Genomic DNA, 10,469 nt, shown 5'->3' with positions numbered 1-10,469 from the left:
CAGTGGGGGTGATGCTGGCTATTAGATTCAGGGCTTCTGGTCTGCTTGGCGGGCTCTGTACTGCTGAGCCACATCTCCAGCCTGAACTATAGTTTGAAAGCGTGTCTTCAGTTTGATTTACATAGCCAGACTCCAAGGCAGTGCCTGTTTATAATGTATTTTTTTGTTTATAATGTATTTAAGGTAAACTTTTAACTGTCTGAAGACATTGAATATACAGAGTACCCCTCCTGGATATCTTGAGTTTGATGTAGTAGTCCATTTGTGTTTATAGCTATGGATGACTTCTTGGGACATAAACAGTTTGGTTAACTGGGGGCCCCTAAGTGAATAATAGATTCAGCATACACCTTCCTTGAACTTTCTTGTTCTTTGATCTTGTAGATAAATGACTTGTCGAGTGTTTTAATGTCTGCTTCCAGAACGAAATTCCTGCCCTGATCTTAGTGTTCTCAGTGCACTATCACTAAAAACATCAAGGTTGGCCTTCAGTCTGGCATGCTAGGTTCCAAGTGGCTCCAAAGTTGATGTCTGTTTTCTCTTAGTAGGAAAGTAGGAAACTAAAGTGATTTTGAATTTTCTATAAAGAATCATAGAGGTCTTTGAATTCTTAATTTCTTTGGACTAGAGTCCAACTAGTGTTGACTATAGTCAAAACTTGTTTGGTTTTGTTTGCCAGTCCTGGGGCTTGAACTCAGGGCCTGAGCACTGTCCTTGGACTCCCCCCCCCCCCCCCCCCCAAGGCCAGTGATCTGCCACTTGAGCCACAGTACCACTTCCAGCTTTTTTCTGTGTATGTGGTACTGGGGAATCAAACCCAGGTCTTTGTACATACTAGGCAAGCACAGAGTCAAAACTCTTAACTGAAGCTTTAGATGAAAATGGTTGGACAGAGGCTTTACTGTGTCTGGAGTACTTGAATCTGAGTAACTGTTTAGGGAGATGTGATGTTTCCCAGTACTCTATAGAGGTTTGTAGGAAAGGAACCAAGGTAAAAGTTGTGAGGTTAGGAACGTACTACCAAGACCACCCATTCTCTTCCAGAGCTGCTGCCCTCAAATTTACAAGTGAGCTGCTTTGCTGCTAATTCTCAAGGCATAGATGGTTGTGCTTTTTCCAAGTATGTACATAAATTTTAGTCTCCATCACCAGGAAATAACAGTATAAAGAATTCTATAAGCTGTCTTGTTTCCCTCAACTGGTTGAAGTAGAAGCATTAGAAAGGTACATGTCTTTGCAAAGTCTGGGACAGAAACAGCAGCCTTGCAGAGAAGGACTGCTTAATAAGTCTGGCTTTGGAAGAGCCACCAATCCTTGAGTTGAGCAGTAAAAATTAGAAGTCACTTTTTAGTGTTTGGGTACTGATTTATTTGGCTGTTTTGGAAGTAAATCTGGCAGATCAGGAGTAGGAGTTCAAAATAGTTTAACACATTTATTTCAAAGAGTACCAGTCTTGAGCCACAAAAGCCAAGTGAGAGCAAATGGCCCTGAATTCAGCCCCAGTAACAAAACATAAAGTTGATTAGGGACTGCCTTCTGTTTATTTCATCAACCCCAGGTGGGTCAAGGCTCATAGTCTGAAGAATGATGGTGTATTAGTTCTTTTTTTTTTTTTTTTTGCCAGTCCTGGGCTTGGGCTTAGGGCCTGAGCACTATCCTTGGACTTTCTCAAGGCTAGAGCTCTACCACTTGAGCCTCTGCACCACTTCCAGCTTTTTTCTATGTATGTGGTACTGAGGAATCGAACCTGGGTCTTTGGGCATGCAAGGCAAGCACTCTACCACTAGGCCAAACTCTCAGTGCTGTATTAGTTCTTTTGTTAGAAATGAACCCTAAACACAGTGGCTTAAAAACAGTAATCTGTTTCTCTAACATAGTTTCTTACAGGAATCAGGAAGAACTGTAGTTGGGTAGTTGGGTCATAGTTTTGCCCAAAGTCACTGTCAAGATATTGACTGGGGCTCTATGATTTACTTTTGAATTGGTTAACTCAGTGAATCAGTTAACTGTTTGGTGGCAGGTTCAGTTTTTTCATGGGTTGCATGAGTGTTCTCACATGGTGACTGGCTTTCTCAAGGATTAGAGTGACCTAGGCAGAAGCATAGATGCACACATTATTTATACACTACATTCAGGATAGGCAAAGCACATTCTGAACCCAAGGATCATAACCTCCACTTCTTGAGAATGTCAGAGTCTACACACACACATACACACAAATACACATTCATGTACATTTTTGTGCTGGTCCTGGGGCTTGAACTCAGAGCCTGGGTGCAGTCCATGGGCTGTTTTTTGCTCAAGGCTAGCTCTTTACCACTTGAGCCACAGCTCAACTCCCAGCTTTTTTTCTCATTGACTTTCTAGCCTGGACTAGCTTCCAACTCATCCTCAGCTCTCAGCGGCTTCTCACTGGTGTGAGCCACTGGTACCCAGCTCAGTATAGACACATTTAAGTACTAATTCAGTTCTATGATTTTCCAGTTTATGGGTGGATTACAGTTGAACCAAAAACTGCTGTAGTCAGTCTGTAATTACCTTGTTTAAGCCATATTTTTTCTCTGAGGACATCTAGTCTCCCACAGCCTTTACAAACCCTAGATTTAAGGAAGCAGGCTCTAAGAAGTGAAGTAGTTAATTGGCCTGAGGCCATTCCGTCCGGGAGTACTTCTAACATTTTCTGTGACTTTTGTCATAACAATCTGTGTGCCTGATAATGAAGGGAAAATTGACATGTAAATAATACTTTTAAGCCTTCCTAAAGAAGAAATGTAGAACTGGTTTTTTTTTTTTTTTGGCCAGTCCTGGGCTTGAGCTCAGGGCCTGAGCACTGTCCTTGGACTTTCTCAAGGCTAGAGCTCTACCACTTGAGCCTCAGCACCATTTCTGGCTTTTTTCTATGTATATGGTACCGAGGAATTGAACCCGGGTCTTCGTGCATGCTAGGCAAGCACTCTACCACTAGGCCAAACTCCCGGCCCCAGAACTGTTGTTCTTTAGTCTCCTAATTTTCAGAGTTAACTTAGTAGTTAACACTTTAAATGAGCAATAATACTTGGTGTCTAGATTTTAAATTCTTCTCTCCCAGTTGAGTTTTAGAGAAACAGAAAATGTACTTAAGTGAATTCTAACTACTTTGAATAGTTAGCCCCAAGTATTGCCTCTGCTGACCACAGGAAGGTATGGTACACATTACGCCAGTTAGCAAGTCAAGGACCCAAGGGAGGATTTACATAGTCAAGATTTCAGGATAAAGAACAAACTACCACCTCATGCAGTGGAAGCTTTGGATTCTGGAAGGGTTTCTTTTCTTTTTTGGTTGTGGGGCTTCTACTCAGGACCTGGGCATTGTCCCTGAGCTTTACCTTTTTGAATCACAGTTCCACTTCCAGGTGTTTTTTTTTTTTTTTTTTTTTTTTTGTGCCAGTCTTGGGGTCTTGAATTCAGGGCCTGGGCTCTGTCTCTGAGCTTCTTTTGCTCAAGGTTAGCACTCTACCATTTGCCACAGCACCACTTCCAGCTTTTTCTGTTTATGTGGTACTGAGGAATTGAACCCAGGGCTTCATGCATGCTATGCAAGCACTCTACCACTAGGCCATATTCCCAGCCTATAAAACAAATTCTTTTGGTTACTGGGGATTGAACCAGGACCTTGTGCTTGCTAGTTAAGCACTTGGCCACTAAGTTATATCTCAGCCCTCCATTTTCAGTTTTTAGGTGGTTAATTGGTGTTAAGAGTTTCCTGGAAAAAAAAAAGTCTCCCAAACTTTCAGATCTGTCTCTTGAATAGCTAGTTTTACAGGTGTGAGCCACCAACTACTGGCTGCAATTTTTTTCTTAAAACACATTTCAGTTTTTTGTTGATGGCTCTCTTCGGACTCAAGCTCCCCATTCAAAGCTCCTGTGTCCTTCTAGTAATTAAATGTTTGGTTTAGTTGACTTTGTAGTTAGAAGACCTACATGATGGTATTTTTTTCTACTAGAAGTGAGAGAAAAAAAACCTATTATAGAAGGCCCTTGGGCATAGAGTAGGTACTGGTGGTGTGTATGCAAATAACAAGCATCTCTGCTTTTAAGGTGAGAGAGAAAACGATAATTAACATTCATGGTTCAGTTTTAGATGTAGAAAGTGCTCTGGCAGTGGGGTGGCAATATCAACTGAATCTTGAAGGCTGAACAGGTGTTCTAAAAGTATTCTTAGTTTGGTGACCTGTTTAGTTTAGAGATTATGCATTATGTTTAGTTTAGAGGCTACCATGTTGGACAGTACTGATGTTGTCAGAGCATTTCCATTGTTTCAGAAAGTTCTGTTGACAGTGCTGCTATAGAGTCATGTGCTTATCTGCGCATTCTCATGTTATAATGTATTGAGTTAGGAATAGAATAAAGGATCTGTCCCTTGAGAGATAGAATGATGGGTATTCATGATCAGAGGGAACCATGTAATATATTGTTCTAAGGCATGGCTCAAACGGTTAAGCACCTGTTGAGCACATTGGAGTATGCGCACACACTTGCTTTAGGTCTGATCTGGGCTGGGTTTGAATCATGCTGTCCTCCCTTAGCCTCTCTGACTCTCAGTTTTTCATTTTACTAAACTAGAGATAATAGTTACAGAGTTCTGTATAAAATAGAGCACTAGGAACCAGTGGTTCATGCTTGTATTCTTACCTGCTCATCAGGCTGAGAGTCTGTGAGGCTAATCTCCAGCTAACCAAAAAGATTGAAGGGAACTATGGGTTAAGTGGTAGACCACCAGCCTTGAGCACAAAAAGCTAAGGGACAGGGTTGGGAGTTTGGCCGAGTGGTAGAGTATTTGCCTAGACCTGGGTTCGATTCCTTGGTACCACAAACAGAAAAAAGCTGGAAGTGGTGCTGTGGCTCAAGTGGTAGAACACTAGCCTTGAGGAAAACCCAAGGGACAGTGCCAAATCCCTGAATTCTAGCTCCACTACTAGCAATGAAAAATATTATTTAAAAACGGAGCTTAGCACAGTTCCCCAGTAAATAATGGAATCATTAGTATAGTTTTGAAATAACACTGACTTAAAAGTAATTTATTTTTGTATGGTAATACTGTCCATTTGTTGTTCTGTTAATTTCAACATAGGGTATGTGCTTTTGTAGTCATTAACTATACGGGACTGTTTTGTACTTTAAAACTCCCTGGGGTTATGCTTTTAAATATTTGCTCTTCTATCCAGCACTGCCGTTTGTGGCTTTTTTTTTTTTTAATATTTTTTATTGTAATTAATAAAAGGGTTACATGATATTTGCCAGATAGAAGGTGCATTAATTCACATACATTGTGGCTTTTTTTTTTTTTTTAAACTAGTCCTGGGCTTGAACAGGGTTTGGGCACTGCCCTGAGCTGCTTTTGCTCAAGGCTAGTATTCTTTATCACTTGAACCACAGCATAGTGGTGCTTTTTCTGTTTATGTGGTACTTAGGAGTTGAACCTGGGGCTTCATGTGTACTGCGCAAGCAATCTACCACTAAGTCATATCCCAGCCATTGTGGCTCTTTTCACACTAGACTTTTTCATATCGTGTTCTACTACTGAACTACATCTCCACTACAGCACACTTTTTTTTTTTTTTGAGCTATTGGGATTTTTGCCTTATGTGGCTTTAAACAGTGCTCATCTTGATCCCTGCCTCCCTAGTAGCCAGTATTACATGTTTGAGCCACTAGCACCTGCCCCCCACAGTTGATTTTGAAACACCTAATTAATTTTGAAAAAATTTTCCTGATTATTTGAATGGTATTAAAGTTTGAACTTAGGACCTTATGCTTGCTAAGGATATATGAGATTGAGTGCCACATTATAAATCAAAGAGCATCCATTCTTCCCTAATTGTTTATGCCTATCAGCACAACCCCCTCCCCCCATATTAGGCATTGAACCTAGGGCCTTACGCACATGCTAGAATAAGTGCCCTACCACTTGATCGCATTTTCTTTTTCTTTTCTTGTTTTAAAGTTACAGATAGATCTTTATTTCAAAGTCTGATCTGCCAAACTAGCATTTTCTGCCAACTAGGGGAGCAGAAATCTTCACAGACTTTACAATTTTTTGCTTAGGTACAGCATTTGTGGGAGTCTTAGCAGCAGCCATTACTCTCTTCTTGGATACTTGCTTAGCCTTTTTTGCTTCCTTGGCAGTTTGGATAGCTTGGTCTTGCTGAGCCTTTCTAACTTCGGGTTTCTACTTCGGGTTTCTGATTCCTCTTGGCCATTAGATCATCAAACGATGCACCAGTGATAGCCCTTTGGAATCTGACTGCACGTTGGGTTTCTTCTGTAGAGGACAGTCCAGTTTTATTGGAAAGGAAGGCTGACTCACATTTTGTGTCGGTCCTGGCAGAGCAGCGCCTCCCATGCCCTGGGTAGATCTTGTACCCACTGAACCTGCAGAGCTAGACCTTCTTGGAGGGAGCGTGTGGCCCAGTGAGAGGGTTGAACACATTTTCTTTATGGAAATGGTTGTTTTTATGGGTGGAGGAGATTCCCTGTCCCTGTTTTTTGTTTTGTTGTGTTTTTTTGACAGTCCTGGGCCTGAGCACTGTCCTTGGATTTTCTCAAGGCTAGAGCTTTACCACTTGAACCTCAGCACCACTTCTGGCTTTTTTCTATGTATGTGGTACCGAGGAATGGAACCCAGGTTTTCATGCATGCTAGGCAAGCACTCTACCACTAGGCCAAAATCCTGGCCTGGTTTTGTTTTTTTAAGTAGTTGAACCATATTAAAGATCTAGCTTTCCAGCAAAATCCTGAGTTGAAAAAGGTGGCTGTTTAAGCATTGCTAGTGTTTATTTTTGCCAGTTCTGGGGCTTAAATTCAGGACCTGGGTACTGTCCCTAAGTTGTTTTTTTTCCCCCCTCAAAGCTAGTGTTCCGTTACTTGGAACCACAGCTTGGTGATTAATTGGAGATGAGTCTGTCTGGGACTTTCCCTATCTGGGCTGGCTTTGAATCCTGATCCTTAGATCTCAGCCTCCTAAGTGGCTAGGATTACTGGTGTAAGCCACAGGTACCTATCTAATTTACTGTTTAAAAAATACAGTGGTACTAGGCTTCGTTTACATAGGAATTAGCCAATTTTAGTATTGATAGTTTGACTGCTCCCTGGAAAGCTCAGGATGGTTTCAATACATAGCTGCGTGTGGTCGCTAACAGCTGTTATCCTAGTTACTCAGGAGGCTGAAATCTGAGGATAGCGGTTCAAAGCCAGCCCAGTCTGTGTGAGAGTCTTATCTCCAATTAACCGCCAGAAAACTGGAAGTGGCACTGTGGCTCAAGGGGTAGGGCAGTAGCCTTGAGCTGAAGAGCTCAGGGACAACGCCCAAGCCCAGAGTTGAAGTCCCATGACCTACCAAAAAATAAAGAACACGAGAGGTTGGGGCTGGGAATGTGGCTTAGTGGTAGAGTGCTTGCCTAGCACACATTAATCCTTGGGTTCAATGCCTCGGTACCATATACACAGAAAAAGCTAGAAGTGACACTGGCTCAAGTGGTAAAAATGCTAGCTTTGAGCAAAAGAAGCTCAGGGACAGTGCCAGGGCCTTGAGGTCAAGCCCCAGAACTGGCACAAGTAAAAGAGAAACTGCTCAAAATGGTAGAAAGTAAGGTGACTATGGTTGGTTTAATTTAAAAATATAACTGAAACTATATTGGTATTTTGTTTTATAAAAACTGGTTGTGACTACTGTAGTGATCTAAGAGGGTACTCAGATCTTTTGGCAGCTGTCTGGTATATGCAGAATGTGTAAAGTTCTAAAAGCCCTTTGGGATTTGTACTGAAGAGCCAGTTTTAATTTAAACAAACACTGGAAATAATGACCTAAATGATCCACTGTAATCCAATACAGGATTCACAGCATCTGTCCTTGAAGCCACAGTCTATAATACGTGCAAGGCCTTGGGGAGTGAGCCTGAGTACTATTAAATTACACATTTTTTTCCTTCAGTTTTCATTTTTTCTTCAGAATCATATATGAAGTTTTGCCCTAGTAGGTTACAATAATAGGTAATACTCTGAAAGCTTCACATAAATTCAACTAATCCTTACAGTAGCCCAGTGAGTGCTACTGAATCCATTCTATATATCCAGTGGAGGCCCAGGGTGGTCAGTGGCTCTCCCAAAGTGATGTGCAGCTGGTAAGGCACAAGTTCAAATCCAGGTTGGTTCTCATAACTCTCAAAACACTTCTTTTTTTTGTTTTTGTTTTTGCCAGTACTGGGCTTGAGCTCAGGGCCTGAGCACTGTCCTTGGACTTTTCTCAAGGCTAGAGCTCTACCACTTGAGCTTCAGCACCACTTCTGGCTTTTTTTTTTTTCTATGTATGTGGTACCGAGGAATCGAACCCAGGTCTTCATGCATGCTAGGCAAGCACTTTAACCACTAGGCCAAACTCCCGGCCCTCAAAACGCTTCTTAATGGGTGATAAATGTGTGATCCTTTGTGGTGAGGGCTTTCACACTTGACCGAAAACAATGTTGTGGTCATTTTCTTAGGAGAGGTGAAATGCATTTTCAACCAAATTTGATCTTTAAGCTCATAGGTAAGTTGAAGATTTTGTTAAACTTGAAATAAGTGTTCAGTGTGTCACACATATTGTGTCCTGTGGTAATGCTTTTTATGCTACTTTTCAGTTCTGTTTAGATCATAATATCAAAGGAATGTGTTTATCATGATCCATTTAAACATAGGTAAGCTGTTCATATTTAATGTTCTTGACACTGTAATATTTCCCCCAAAAGACTGTATCTCATTATAATAAATACTTATAAAAGCCTTTTGATTTGTTCTTTGTAATGTTTGTATTGAAGTGCTTGATGTTGGGAATTAAGCTCACTATAAGAGTGCTTGCCTAACAAGTGCAAGGCTCTGAATTAAATCCTCAGCACTGAAAAACAAAAACAGAACACCCTGAAATGTTGAGTTTTAATATGCAATAGCCGAAAGACATTAAATATTTCTTTTTTCCTTTGTCAGTCGTGGGCCTTTTGACTCTGGGTCTGGGCACTGTCTCTGAGCTCTTCAGCTCAAGGCTACTGCCCTACCCCTGGAGCCACAGCCCCACTTCCGTTTTTTTAGTAGTTAATTGGAGATAAGAATCTCATAGTCCTTAGTACCTGGGTTGGCTGTGAACTGCGATTCTCAGATCTCAGCCTCCTAAGTAGCTAGTATTATAGGCATGAGCCACCCTGCCCAACTTAAATGTTTCTTTTGGGTTATTAAAATTACTGTTACCTACATAGTATATTTCAATTACCCATTGGTATCTGGAGTTACCTTTGTTGAAAATGCATCTCTTGATAGATAGGGGATATAAATGGGCTTGATTAAAGAAGGCATCTACCTGCACTTACCATTCAAATTGTCCTCTGGTGTGGCTGACCCAAAGTAAAGGCTAGCACATGTACTGGACTATTCAGGAAGGCTGACAGGCCTCTAGTTCTAAAGTGTGAAAAAAGATGTCTAAAGTGTGAAAAAAGATGTAAAGAAGTCTTTGATATACTGATTGCAGATGTACTGTATCGTAGGTATGTGGATATTATGACAATTAGATGAAGCTTGATGTATTAGTACCCTTGGGGTGCAGGTACGTCAGATTGAAGATTGATATATGACACCTCTTGCGGGCACTGAAAATCATTTTCAGGTATTCCTTTTAGAACTGTTGGAGCAAATACAAGTCTAACCAGTTAAAAAATGTGTGTTCTCTTGGGTGGGATTCTGGGCAGCAGTAAGCAAGATGCAAACTGGGCATTATTTTAGAATGAAGTGTATGGATTCATGGGGGGGGTGGAGCTATGCATCCAAAAGACATGGTAGTGAAAGTAGGTGGGACTAGACACATGCACACTTTCATACCTTGCTTGACAAGCCTGTGTGTGCCCATGTGTCCTGCCACCTGAGAACCACACATCTGCTAAGGTTTTGCTCTTTAGAGATAAAGTCTCTGGATTTATCTATCATGTTGGCTTTGAGCTGAAATTCCCAGACCTCAGCCTCCTAAGTAGCTAGGGTTGTAGGCATGAGGCATTGGTGCCTGGCTTGTTAAGAAAAGCTAATTGCTGAGCCCAGGAATGGTACATGCCTATAACATCAGTATTGAAATGAAGCTGAGACAATAGGGTTGAGAGCGTGAAGAAGGCCTGAGTATGTAAAAACCATCCCCAAACAAATTTGCACACAAACCCCAAAAAACTAGTTCAGACATGATGGCACGTGCCATACTCTTGAGTAATTTAAGGCAGAGATGGTAAGGATTGTGTTTCAAGGCCACCCCAAGTAAAAAGACCTCTAAAGCCAGGCATGATGACGCAAAACGCCTGTTATTCTAGATACTGACTAGGTACTGCTACTGTAGGTAGCAGGATCACTGAGGCTGGCCCCTGGAAAAAAAGCAAGCTGCTAACCCCAAAAGGAACCAAAAGGTGGGTGAGGGGGCGTGCACAAGT

Source organism: Megascapheus bottae, chromosome 8, assembly GCF_031878675.1.
Source record: "Megascapheus bottae isolate mThoBot1 chromosome 8, mThoBot2.hap1, whole genome shotgun sequence".
In the NCBI taxonomy this organism is placed as follows: Eukaryota; Metazoa; Chordata; class Mammalia; order Rodentia; family Geomyidae; genus Megascapheus; species Megascapheus bottae.
The sequence above is the reverse complement of the archived record's forward strand: the minus strand, read 5'-3'. Positions refer to the sequence as shown.